We start from the raw sequence: 13959 nt of genomic DNA, 5'->3' as shown, positions 1-13959 counted from the left end.
TGTTGTTGTTGTTGCTGTACGTGATGCGTTTCCTGGAGAGCTTTCCGATCTCAGTGTAATTTTTTCCCTCAGTTTTTCTAAAAGCCCTCTTTTTCGTTATGATGTGGGCTTTTTACTTCTACAATAATTTAAAATGGTAATTCGGTCTCCGTAGGACGGGATGTATTTTTGAAGACTGGCATCATCCATGAGATTAATGACATCACTGTCAATCTGCAAAGAAGAAATAAAAGAAAAAAACAATCAACTTTGTGCACATTGTATAACTATTGTCAAACTTTGATTTGCAGTCCATGGACACAGCTTGGCTTCTCCACACAGGTGGTGAGACTTGATAAGTATCTGCCCCAACTCAACACTCGGTTTGTAGAACGGAAGAGTATTTTTCAAATTCTGAAGTACACATTTCTTACACCTAACCTGTTTTGCTACATAAACTCAGCATGTAACATGCCTATATACGTGTCCTGGGCTCGTCCGGGATTTGAACCCGGGACCTCTCGCACCCTAAGCGAGAATCATACCCCTAGACCAGGGGTCGGCAACCCGCAGCTCCCGAGCCGCATGTGGCTCTTTCATCCTTATGCTACGGCTCTGTGCGGCTTGAAGTGCATTTTATTTTTGTTAGTCCGTTTTTATTGTAGTTCTAAATTTGAACATTATTGTGATCGTGAAATATTAAAATAAAATTATTTTATTGTATTAATATGTTATTATTATTATTTTTAGTTTTCGTCGCTCAAAATATGCGTCACGCACGGAAGTCGGAAGCCTATTAGCCCGCCCAAACGCTGTGCATCTATCGAGACTTTCAACCCCAGGTAGGCTATGGAGAAATCTAAGAAGAGAAAAATATCTGAAGAAAATAGAATATTTAATGATGCCTGGGCAGATTCATTTGCATTTACCTCAGAAGAGAGTGGCTTACCAGTATGCCTAATTTGTGGTGAGAAACTTGCCAACAATAAAAGATCAAATGTCGCAAGACATTTCCAAATTAAACACACTGCCTTTGCTGAGAAATATCCAGAGGGAGAAGAGAGAAAACAAGCTGTGTGTACCTATGCAAGTTTTGTGGCCGCTCAGGAAATAGTCAGGCGTGGGAAGCCATTCACAGATGGCGAATATATGAAAGAGTCATTCATTAAGATTTCAGATCACCTATTTGCGGACTTTGGAAACAAGAGTCAAATTATGCAGAAAATCAGAGAGATGCGTCTCTCTGCGAAGACTGTCAAAGACAGGACCATAAAAAGGGCAGAAAATATCACAAAACAGCAAATTAAAGACATCAATTCAGCTGCAGCGTACTCAATCGCCTGTGATGCGTCCAAAGACAAAAGTGACATTGAACAAATAGCGCTGTTCTGTCGATATATGAACACCGATGGACCACAGGAAGAAATGGTTGAGTTGATACCACTAAAAGGCCAGACACGGGGGGAGGACATCTGTGAGGCTGTGCTTGACTGTTTAAGAGCCAAAGAAATAAAAACAACCCACCTGGTGTCAGCGGCTACTGATGGCGCGCCGAGTATGACCGGAGCACACAGGGGCTTTGTGGCCTTACTGCAGAAGTCACTGGACAGAAAGCTGCTGACATTTCACTGCATCCTGCACCAAGAGGCATTGTGTGCCCAAACCTTTCCTCCAGAATGCACAGAGGTCATGAATGTTGTCATTCAGATTGTCAATAAAATAATGGCAAAAGGTTTAAGTCACCGTCAGTTCCGATCATTACTGGATGAGGTGGAAAGCACGTACTCTGATCTCCTGCTGCATAATATTGTCCGATGGCTGTCCAGAGGAGAGGTGCTAAAACGCTTTGCTGCATGTCTGGGAGAGGTGAAAACTTTCATGAGCAGCAAAGGGCTCACCTTTCCTGAACTGGAACAGCCAGAGTGGCTGGAAAAGCTGCACTTCATGGTGGACATGACAGCTAACCTGAACACGCTAAATACAACTCTTCAGGGGAGAGGAGGCACAGCGCTACACATGCTGGAGGAGGTGTTGGCGTTTGAGCGCAAGCTGACAGTGTTTGCCAGAGATTTGCAGAGAGGCACACTGCTTCACTTCCCCTCTTTAAGAAAGTTCAGACAAGCTCACAAGGTGATAAATTCTGAGTATTTGCAGTCTGCAATCACCACAATGCAAGCATCGTTTGGGAAACGATTCTGTGAGTTCAGAGAGGAAAAAAACACATTGTCCTTCCCGGTCACTCCCCTGACCGTCGATCCAACCCTGTTAAATGTGACTGCATTTGCAGGTGTAAGTCAACCTGATCTTGAGCTGGAGCTGGCTGACATAGCCGACAAAGATATATGGGTGTCCAAATTCAAACGCTTGACAGATGATCTCGAAGATGTTTCCCGTCAGAAGGCCACTCTTGCTCAAAATCACAAATGGAGTGATATTGAGAACCTTCCAAGACCGGAAAAACTTGTGTTTGAAACATGGAATAGCCTCCCCGACACCTACATAAACATGAAGAAATATGCGTTTGGAATCCTGTCCGTCTTCGGATCCACATATGTATGTGAGCAGCTATTTTCCACCTTGAACTTTGTTAAAAACAAACACCGCTCACGCCTCACTGATGACAGCTTACAGTCCTGCGTAAAGATGAAAGTGACTTCCTACAGTGCTGATTTGCAGACGCTGTGCGCAGAGGTTCAGGAGCAGAAGTCCCATTAACCAGGTAAAATAAATATTTATGCAGACATTTAGAAAATATTTATTTTTCATGTGAAATAGTTTAATAGTTCATGTTTAAATTCAGGTCAAGGCTCCGATACACGCCCCAAAAGCCCAATGGCGATATGATGACGGCTCACGGCATTTTTTGTTTGTATTATAATATAATGCCATATATGCTGTATTATTTAAGTTCAACCTTTCATTTCATTTGAAAGAGACCCTTAACTTGTTGTGTTTTTTTATTAGTTAAGAAATCAAAATGTGTTCACTACATGAATACAATTCTTTTTTCTCTGCGGCACTTCATGGATTTCATAAGCAATACACTATACTTGTTTATACAAAGCGGAAAGGTAAAATAATAATAGTAATAATAATTATAATAATAATAACAAACTATATACAGTCTTATCTTCATTTTAGATGTCAAAAAGTATTTGCGGCTCTCAGTGTTTTTTTTTCTGTGAAAACCGGGTCCAAGTGGCTCTTTGAGTGTTAAAGGTTGCCGACCCCTGCCCTAGACCAACGAGCCATGAAAATATAGTATTTTGTTGTGTTTCCAACGATAGCCTGCTTAAAACAACAGTGCAAAACATTTTCCATGAGTTGCAGTCCATGGACACAGCTTGGCTTCTCCACACAGGTGGTGAGACTTGATAAGTATCTGCCCAAACACAACACTTGGTTTGTAGCATGGAAGATTATTTGTCATCAACAGTTTTGATGTTTTGCAGCTTGCCATCCATTGACCACAGCTTGGCATCTCCACACAGACGGTGAGTCTTGATAATTGTCTTCCCTAAATCGACACTCGTTTTGTAGCAGGGAAGAGTATTTGTCATATTCTGAAATAGACATTTCTTACACCTAACCTGTTTTGCTACATAAACCAAGCATCTAACATGCCGACATACATGGGCTCGTCCGGGTTTTGAACCCGGGACCTCTCGCACCCAAAGCGAGAATCATACCCCTAGACCAACGAGCCATGAATATGTAGTATTTTGTTGTGTTTCCAACGATAGCCTGCTTAAACCACAACGCAAAACAGTTTCCATGATTTGCAGTCCATGGACACAGCTTGGCTTCTCCACACAGGTGGTGAGACTTGATAAGTATCTGCCCCAACTCAACACTCGGTTTGTAGAACGGAAGAGTATTTGTCTTATTTTGAAGTACACATTTTTGCACATAACCCTTTTCGGCTAGCTAAACACAACATGTACCATGCCTTATTAGCTGTTTTGGGCCCATCCGGGATTTGATGTATTTTCTTAAGACAAAAAAAGTACGTGTTGAATTCTGGAGGCAGAAAAGCAACACATTGCAGGATTGAATCTTATCATGGATTCATTAGAGATAGTTACTAATAATCTAATAACACGTGTTGAGCATTTTACTATTAATATATTTCTATTCAATATTATATATTTCTATAACATACAAAGTTAAACCTATTTACTTATTTCAAGTTTATTACATACACTTATTTTTCAGGGATAGTTTTTAAGTAACTAATATGGACTTGTATGGAAGCTCATTGTTTGTGTGCTGTGGATAAATTATGATAAATAACAAATGTATAACTTTTAAATGTAATATGAACTAAGAAGCTTTTGGCATTTTAAGTTGTTGTTTAAAAACAGAGAAAACCTATATCAATTGTATTTAATACTTTTTACTCCTTTTTTTGAATGTCCTGCAACCACTGCCCCTTGGGCACAACCTTGGCGAAGTGGCAGTACACAACTCCCTTGTACTGACTGTGTCCAGTATCCGCTGTGCAAAACATCTCACACTTTCTGAACGTGTTGTGCAATACTTTGATGGTCTGTTTTTGGCTGGTTTTAGCGGGACTAGGAGCAGGAAAAGCAGAGGAGAGGCTGGGATTCAGCGCCTGTGGAACAGCGACCAGCAGTCGCTCCATCTGAGAGCTCACATGGTGCCAGGAAACTCTGCCTTTGCATCATCACCTGAGGGGCAGAGGGTGGTGCATGGAATAGCTGCTGCTGTCCCGTTGCTATGGCCAGCCAGGTTCTTTGTGGTCTGGAATGTGACAACAGCAAAGTTTTAGTTCACGCATTTATTAATAATGATCTATAGCAGTAAATGAATGTAAAGGTATTACACCGAACACATTTATAATAAAAACTATGTGTGTAATGTTATCACTGCAAACATTATTATTATGTATAAGAGAGTATAACATACATTGAAAATACAGTCAGATTATATATTACCTTTTTTGGTTGAGTCCATCTTTAAGATGGAACTACATGACGAGGTGATGCTGGCCGTGATATGGTCCATGCAGAAGAGCATATCCCTGCCATACACGGACAGCACCCAGCAACTGCCTGGGATGTTGATGGGCTTTGGGAGCTCCTGGCAAACCACAGGGAAGAGACCGGGCTGAGCCATAGAGTCAGCTCACTCCCCAAGATGGTGTGCCAACCGGTCCATCCATTCCTCCCTGTCATTCTCCCTTACCTGCTTCACCAGTCGTGCTGAGCTGTTGCCGATCGTTCGTCCCAGAAGCCTCCGAATGACACGGATGTCACAAGCACACCTGAAATGCACATTTTATGTGTTTGTTCATCCAAAACACATACGTTATAGGTGCATCTGTTTCTAAACATTGTCTTCTGATAGAGGTCATGCCACTTTTCTTTCTTCTTTGCTTTTGAGCTGGTTTATTTCCCCCCGAAGGCCAAAGCTGATTAATTCTGCATCTCCCATTTCTTTATGGCCTTTATGTTTAGTGCTCATCTAAAGTAAAATAACAGTGTTACAGCAAACTACACTGCAAAGCAAACAACACGGAATACATGTTATCAATTAATTACACATGTGATCTACACACTATCATAATAAACACATTATGTTCATAAACTGTGAAGCTATCGTTTTACCCATCAATTATTGATGTATGTATATATGATATAATTAATATATTATTCAATACGGTTTATAAGTTTAATATACTGTATACTGTTTAATATACTGTATATTAAACAATAATAATGTCTCCCTCCTGCAGCACATAAACACAAGCTGTATCATATTATACTGAGCAATGATCCTTTATCTGACATAAAGATATCTATGGTATGTAATATATGATATTATTTAATGAAACAATACACTGATGAACATAAACTCATAAAACGCCACCAGTAACCAATAGGCATCTCAAATTAAAGTGGGTAATAATAATGTCGGTTATTGTAAAACCTTATTAAAACCACACACAAGTATATATTGTCTCTGTTGTCAACAACGATCAGGCTATGATATGTATACAGTCAGAGGTGGAAAAAGTACTCAGATCTTGCACTTGAGTAAAAGTAGAAGTACTCAAATTGTGTACTTGAGTAAAGTAGAAGTACCAGAGTGTAGGAATACTCTGTCACTGTAAAAGTCCTGCATTCAAAATGTCCTCCAGTAAAAGTAGAAAGTACTCTCATCTAAATGTACTTAAAGTAGCGACAGTAAAAGTAGTCATTGTTTGATTGGTCCATTTCAGAATAATATCTCTGATATGTTTTATAATGATTGATCATTAAAGTGTTCTCAGAGCTGGTAAAGGTGCAGCTAGTTTGAATGGCTTTGTATACTGCAGGGTAGCTGCTGGATTTACTCCAGGTGAACTAAAGTCTGATTTAAGGGCTGATCATATTTACCATCATCATTAATAGGTCTGATCCGGCACGCAACAGGTCCACCATCAATCAAAAGGCTGAGGGGGGCGGGTTCAGAGCGAAGCCATGCCTTGAGTGGCTCTGTCCATTGTGAACTTGCGCCGTGATTGGCTTAGGTCCATTCTCACAATGGACAGCGAGTATTATGATTGGATGATAGATTGGAAATTTGGCAGCCGGTCGCACCATGGCCATAGTCCCCAACGTATTTGAAATACATAGTTTTTCACTATTGAATACAATTGAAAATGTAAGATTGTGTTGTTTTTAGAGGTGCTTTATATCCGCTCCATTGAATTTACTAGATGGGCACTCGGAAAGAGTAAAACCCAGAAAATGTTTAGCCCCATGTTTTGTATTTTCTTTAAAATCTAACATTATTTTCCATTTGAGAGCTTAAAACGTTTTTCAAACAAGTTCAGTTACATTAGATAAGATTGAAAAAGCTTTTCCTTAACCAGTTTGTCCTGGAGCATAAAACATGGGAAATCCATTTTACCATAATCCTGCTTAAAGACAAACTGACCAAACCGAAAATACAACTTTCTCAGCATGGGTAACACAATTAAGAGCTTTCAGTCAGGCCAGTGGTTTTGTATTACATGCCAACATCAACATGCTCCCAATGACATGCTAACATGGTGACTGATGAAAATCTCACCTGGTGAGGTTGCTACATCAAAGGTAAGATCACCAAATAATGACGATTCATTTTGTGGGGAGCTTAGATGTTAAGACACAACTTCGTAGCCAATCGTTGAACAGAATGCCATTGCAATTGCGAGTATAGTGTAGGGGAGAGAGACAAATCCATTCATTTGAATCAATATGGTCAACATTTGCAGCTTGAAACTAATGGAAATGTATGTATGGAGTTACAGCTCAAAACCAAGTTGGCATTTTTATGGCATATTTAACAAATATTTCTTATGTCTGGAACAAAGAAGCAGCGTTCAAACTAGTGTGTGCACAGAAAGGACTTCTGAGGCATATAAGACAGAGAGCAGCATTTTTGAAAGGTAGATCAAAGTGCTGTCCAGCTCCATAAATACATCAAACTTTTCATGGTAGATCAGGGAAAAAACATCTGTGCAAGTGTGTGTTTGTGTGAACTGAAGATTTGCTCGCAGAGGAGAATATGTGGTGCTGTAGCGTGCTATTAAAATGTGGTTTAAACATCTGCTTGATGAAAAACAAACATCAGCTCTCAATGTGATATTCTCAGTCTTACAAATTTAACCTCAGCCATTGAACGGGCTGTTGTGACGCAGTCATTTATCTTCTTCCAATATGAAGTCTGACTTTGTCTGAAATCATAATAAAACTTTGGCAACAATATTAACATTTGCATGGCAATATTTAACTCTGAGAGCCAGTTGATGTCAGCCTGGTCCTTCAGACTCTCGTACTAAATTTCATTTGTACAGAGAGTCTGGGCACTCCCCATTGACAAGTGTTTTTTACTTGAAGGTGGGTACTCTGTTGAAGTTTAAAACTATTGGATCTGCCCATCTGCCACAACCAATTGCTAACTTTTGCTCGTGACGTATGTCATGCGTGGCAGCGTTGCCACAACAGACCGAATGGCTTCGCTCGCATCTTTCTCCGCCTCCATCGCTGAACTAAAACTCAAACTTGCGCACGACCTCAACGTCATAGTTCTCAGCCACTCCCTCTGCTCGCTGATTGGGCAGGTAAAGATTGACAAGAGAAAACAAGTGAATATACCGCAAACCCAGACCTAGTACTGAAGGGAAATGAGAATTGAGTGGAAGTACGTAGGAGGCCGGAGCCAGGCTAAATTGATGTAGCCTGCAGGTTATGATACAGTAATAGCACCACCCTATTAATAGTAATACTGCACAATACAGGATATATATTGCAGTCCAATGTGCACATTTTATGTTTATGTAAATATTTGTGTTGCACTGCAGTTGACTCTTAGGACATGATTCACCATTGTCTTTGGTTAGACACTAGTCATCACCATATGTGCCTTTTCTGGGGTGTTTTACCTTCACACTAACAGTTGGACAGTGGCGGTGTGTTACTATGGAAACATAGTTTTCGGTTGTGTTAAGAAACGACACCCATCTTGTGAAGTAAAATATAGAAGAAGTTTGTCTTTAATTTCATCTACATTTAAGTTGATCTTTTATTGGATATTTTACTTCAAATTCGTCCACAAACATCTTCATTTTTAAATCTTTGGTTCCACATTACTACATTTAATCAATTCTGAATTCTGCACGGGTAACACAATTAAGAGCTTTCAGTAATGCTAGTAGCTTTGTATTACATTCCAACATCACCATGCTAACATGCTCACAATGCAGTCTTATCAACCCTCCTCAAGTATTACGGTCAATTTTCAATGTCAGTATTCGTCTATCAGGAAAACACCATGGAATTTATTGAGCATATCTGGAGAGCCCGAAACTTTGAATTCCATGATGGATAAACTGTCTTAAGTAAGTGAGCGAAGAACAACGCCATAGAAGGAGCGCCGGAGGTCCGAGAAATCAACGTTGGGATCCTGTTCACCCTGTCAGTGTTATTGTTGTTTGTTTATGACCGCTCATTATCCCTTACAGATTGCCTCTTTATTACTCGTGGTTTAGTTCAAACTCTGTAATAAACAGATGAAAGCGCTGACTCAAAACACCTGATATCTCCTTTTATTCCATTACCAACACTTACTTACTTTTAATGAGTTTGAAAGACAACAATTTTTGGAGGGTTTCATTCTAAAAACAGAAAAGCTAAAACAGATTTGTTGATGTAGACCATTACAACTGACAATATTTAGACTCAAAGAATAGGGCAATTATCAGGGAGTTCTGTCCATTCATTACACTGTTGTTGCTGTATAAATCAGTCTGTCGTGTGAATAGATTATTTGACAATCTCCATTCTTCCTGAGGGCTAAAATGCCATTTTCAATTTCCTCTAAAAGTTACCCCGTGTTGCAGCTAAATGCAATTTCTGAAACAAGTCAAGAAAGTTTATTTCCATCTAGTGTGCAGGGTAAGAAGCTATCACATGACACAGTATATAGAGAAGAAAACTGCAGATTGTGATACAGGCCATGAATTGTGCTCATAAATAATTTGGTCCCAAAAACTAAAAACAAAGCATGACGCACATTTGCATAATATAATAGATCACATGAAATGGGATTCCAGCAATGTTATTTCGACGATGAGGAAGATTTTATTACATCATTGATTACAAATGAATGTGGGAATCAGTCATTTGGAAAGAAATGTGTTATTTGGTCTGATGTTTTATTCTGTGGAGAGCTGAGATCAGAGTCGAGAAATGTCTGTGTGTTTTTCTTTGAGTGTGTGTGTGGCGTGTTAGAAATTCAGAGTTCAACCCCCCAGCTGTTATTTGGTACAAAAACGTGTTTCATGGTTCCAACAACAGCAAACATGAGAGAATTAAAGGGAAAGGGGGTCAGAGAGGAGAGAGGAGAAGAAGGAAGGGAGGGAGGGAGAAAGATGGGGAAAGAGGATGAGGAGAAATTAGAGGAAGAGAAATGTGGATGATAGCAGACTGGGGGGGGGGGGGTGTTATGCATAATGCAAAAGTCTGCTCTCCAGCCCTAATGTTGCCCGGATTGATTCACAACAAGGCCACCAGATCATGCATGGGGGAGACACATGGAAACACACTTACATGCAGAAATCCTTAATTTTAGATTACTATAAATCCAATTCAAAACTTCTAATGAGTTTTATATTAAAAACAAAGTAGAGTAGACTAGACACAAAACACCCAGTAGGTTAGTGCACTGATCTGAAGGTCAGTAGTTCGATCCTAGCCCCCTGCAGTCAAGTCTGCTTGGGCAAGATACTTAGCCCCATATTTCTCCTGTATGCCATGGTTTATGTCAGGGGTGTCCAAACTACGGCCCGGGGGCCAAATGCGGCCCGCAGGACATTTTGAATCGGCCCTCAGCTAATTTTAAAAGTGTAATGCAATATGGCCCACAAATTAAACTTTTGCTTGTCTTATATTATACTTCTCAAATATATATGTTAACATATATTAATGAGCCCAATTTCAAATAAATTCAGTCATTTAGAATTTAAAACATTCTCTAACAAATCTTAGTTGATAAAAAAACAATAACTTATTTCTATAACAAGCTTGAAATGTAACCTTCATGTTTACTCTCATTATCAGCAATCTGAGGCTTCTGTTTTAAGGAATGAGCTTCCAACAGAATAAATGAACCCCTAAAGACAGACGGGATGTAGGCTGTTCTGTCCTTAAAGCATTTCCAAGTATCGCGCATTATTCACCTACATTTGATTTGTTTTGCTAACTTATAACTTAACTTATGAGGCAATATTCACCTCTGTCAGTGACCCGGCTCTCCGTATATTTTTCAGTATGTGGCCCTCGGTGAAAAAAGTTTGGACACCCCTGATCTATGTGTTTGTTTTTAATTGTTCACACTTTTTTTCACTTTCTTCTTTGTGTTTTCCCCCCTGTATGATTATGTGATTATTTTAACCTGCCACCCTTGTGTTATTACCTGCCCTCTCAAGCTGCATCATGTCCTTGTGATTGGCTCTGCTTGTATTTAAAGTGAATGTCTTATGATAGTATGAGTCAATTCCTTGTTATTCGTGCTTTGTTTTGCTATCAAACCCTCAATAAAGGTATTTTTTTCTGTTGAACCCTTGTATTTCCTTCATTTGGATCCAGGCTGCTTCACTTTCTTGCCACTGTAGGCATATTGGGCACTGATTTAACAACTGATGCCAAGAACAAACATTTCAAAAAAGGATTTGTTCTTTATTTTCCGGCTCTTAAGCTTGTTGGTCAGTCCCTCTACAGTAATTCCAGGGGTCAAGAGTTTGTGTGGAAAATACATTAACTAAAATAGTGTACTTTTTATAGGTAAATGTACTTTGCTTGAGTATTTATGTTTTGCTACTTCATACTTTTAATCCGTTACAATTCTAAGAAAACATTGTAATTTTTGGCAATAAAATTATTTGACAATATTACTTACTAATTTCTTAGCAAAGTCATATTATTGATACACAAAATCAATAAAATGTATTATTTTGTTATGGAGTAAGATACCTGGTAGGATAAAATGTCTTGAAGTTATCTAGACCTTTCCGACTGCAAATGAATAATGAATGGATCATTAATTGGATTTAAGTAGTATTATAATTATTATTTTTTATTATGTTTTAGTTTTGGGTTAAGTACTTTAGGTATGCTAATACGGTTGTACTTTCGCATTAAAAAAAAAATATGAAAGGGGCACTCCGAGGTTGATGGAAAGAATGGTCCAAATTGACGCAGCAGAGCCTTAGATAAATACATTTAGAACTATTCCTCAGTGTAGGTCAAGCGTAACAAAGGTTGAATTTATTTTGCGATCACTGGGTTAGAGTCAAGGCGTCCTCTTGCTCCTCTAGTGTATACCTTGACATAGTAATAAGTAAGAAATAGTAAGTAGCCTAAAGGTCAACTGTATATTTTTCATTTCTTAAGAGTACCATTTTCTTTTCTCTGCTCATAATGCAAGTCAATGACATGACAATCCATTCATCGACAGAGTAAGACCCTTCGACTAACCACGCCTGTTTGCTCTCATGGTGGAATGAGCTGTTTGACTTGGCTTATTGAAAGATATTGTTCATGCTGATTTCTTGATGTTTTGATTCTGTATTTTCAACGTTTAAAGCCTATTAGCTCTTTTGGCTTCAAAATGGTGGAACGGCTATTTTGACTTCAGATGTTAAAGCTGATAGACTTCTGCAACACAATTTGCGTTGCCGATTGTGACTTATCAGGTCTTCTTGTGAATTTTCATTACAGACAATTTGCCTTAATGTTCTTTCAACATTAGTGAGTGTACATGACTTAAAGCTAATGAGCAACTCCTGGCATGACCCTTGTTTGCTACAGTTTGACTCATCATTGTTACATAACTGTAATACATATAATACTGTGAACTAAAATATTTTATTTCTAAGTTAAAAAAACACACGAAGAATGGGAGCACATACAGTAATAGTGAGAGTTGAGTCATTGTTAAGAAGAACGGAGACGGATGAGAAAGAGAGGAATAAAAAGAGAGGACCTTGCAGGGGACAAGTGTCGGTAAGAGTATATATCAGCAGGAAGTCACAGGTTCATACTCTAGGGCTTAACACACTAACACACACACACACACAAGTACCCCCCAGGCTCTTGCAAACAGATGAGCAAGCAAGCAGAAAAATATATTCAGACACAAACACACAAACAGGAAACTATCACGAGGCCTTTACCGGTGCATTCTAAAAGTCCTAAAAGCACCCGTACATGACTATAAGGACTGCCCTCGACTTTCTGTTATTTTATTTTCAAGAAGGGGCAGGTTACATAAGATTACAGCCTCCTTGCATCTGTATTGGCAAAAATGCCTGTGCCATAAGCCCTCATCATAAAATGAAAACTTGAATTAATTTTTTTCTTAGGTCAGAATGATACGTCTAAATATATATTTATATTAGGCTAGACTACTGCCTGATTCACTGCTACTTTGTTCCTCTCATCCCAGTCTTGTCATAATATGAGAAAGGGAAACAAGTAGGTTGAGCTCCGTGTCTTGGTCTGAATCAATAAACCAGCTTAGATACACTCCGATGGGGTGGATGTTGAAGGCACATTTTTGCATGTCACCATGTTACTGACATAATTACCTTAATGACCAGGCACAGTTCCAGAATAAAGTGTTCGGAGTTTTCTACAACTAACAAATAGACTAAAGAAAAAATGCTTGACTAAGACTGTTTTAGCCGACTACCGTTTAGTCGACTTTTGGGGGAGCCATAACGACTGTATATCGGTATATTGGTTCATTTGCAAACCGGTCAGACAGGTAGTTGTGTCCGTGTGTGTGTGTGTGTGTGTGTGTGTGTGTGTGTGTGTGTGTGTGTGTGTGTGTGTGTGTGTGTGTGTGTGTGTGTGTGTGTGTGTGTGTGTGTGTGTGTGTGAGTGTGTGTGTGTGTCTAAGGTTGGAATACATAAAAAGGATAGATGTTGAGTTTCTGAAACAGTCACACACACACACACACACACACACACACACACACACACACACACACACACACACACACACACACACACACACACAAAGTTGGCTCTTGCTGGGTCTCACTATAACACAAAATATTACAGAGAAAATAGAGTTTTTGTCCACTACCGCTACACTGATGGTCTATAACCGCTCATGAGAGTGTTACTCTGAAACCCAAGTGAGTGTAAAATAATCAAATCATGCATCCATCTAAATAAGGTCTCCTCTCCTCATTCTGTTTTCCTACTCCCTACCCTCAGGTAATACAGATGGGGCTTGACACCTAATGTGAGATTTCTCTAAAAGTAGCTTGGAGTTTTGTCTGCAGGGGAAAGAGTAAATTTACTCAGTTTGAATCCAGGCACAGCAGTATTATGGAGCCGGAGTCTGATGAGCCAAAGTTTACTCAATTACTTATTTATTGCACTCTGCTGCCTTTCCATTTCCCCATTTGAAACTATTGCA

The 13959-nt window shown here is 39.3% G+C and overlaps 1 non-coding gene across 1 annotated transcript; it reads right to left on the bottom strand.

Moving 5' to 3' along the window:
- Positions 1-3613: 3613 nt before the first annotated feature.
- Positions 3614-3685, bottom strand: trnap-ugg (transfer RNA proline (anticodon UGG)). The gene has a single exon. It is a non-coding gene; the product is annotated as a tRNA-Pro (tRNA).
- Between the last annotated feature and the right edge of the window lie 10274 nt (positions 3686-13959).

Source organism: Eleginops maclovinus, chromosome 23 (assembly GCF_036324505.1).
Source record: "Eleginops maclovinus isolate JMC-PN-2008 ecotype Puerto Natales chromosome 23, JC_Emac_rtc_rv5, whole genome shotgun sequence".
Lineage (NCBI taxonomy): Eukaryota > Metazoa > Chordata > Actinopteri > Perciformes > Eleginopidae > Eleginops > Eleginops maclovinus.
The sequence above is the reverse complement of the archived record's forward strand: the minus strand, read 5'-3'. Positions and strand labels throughout refer to the sequence as shown.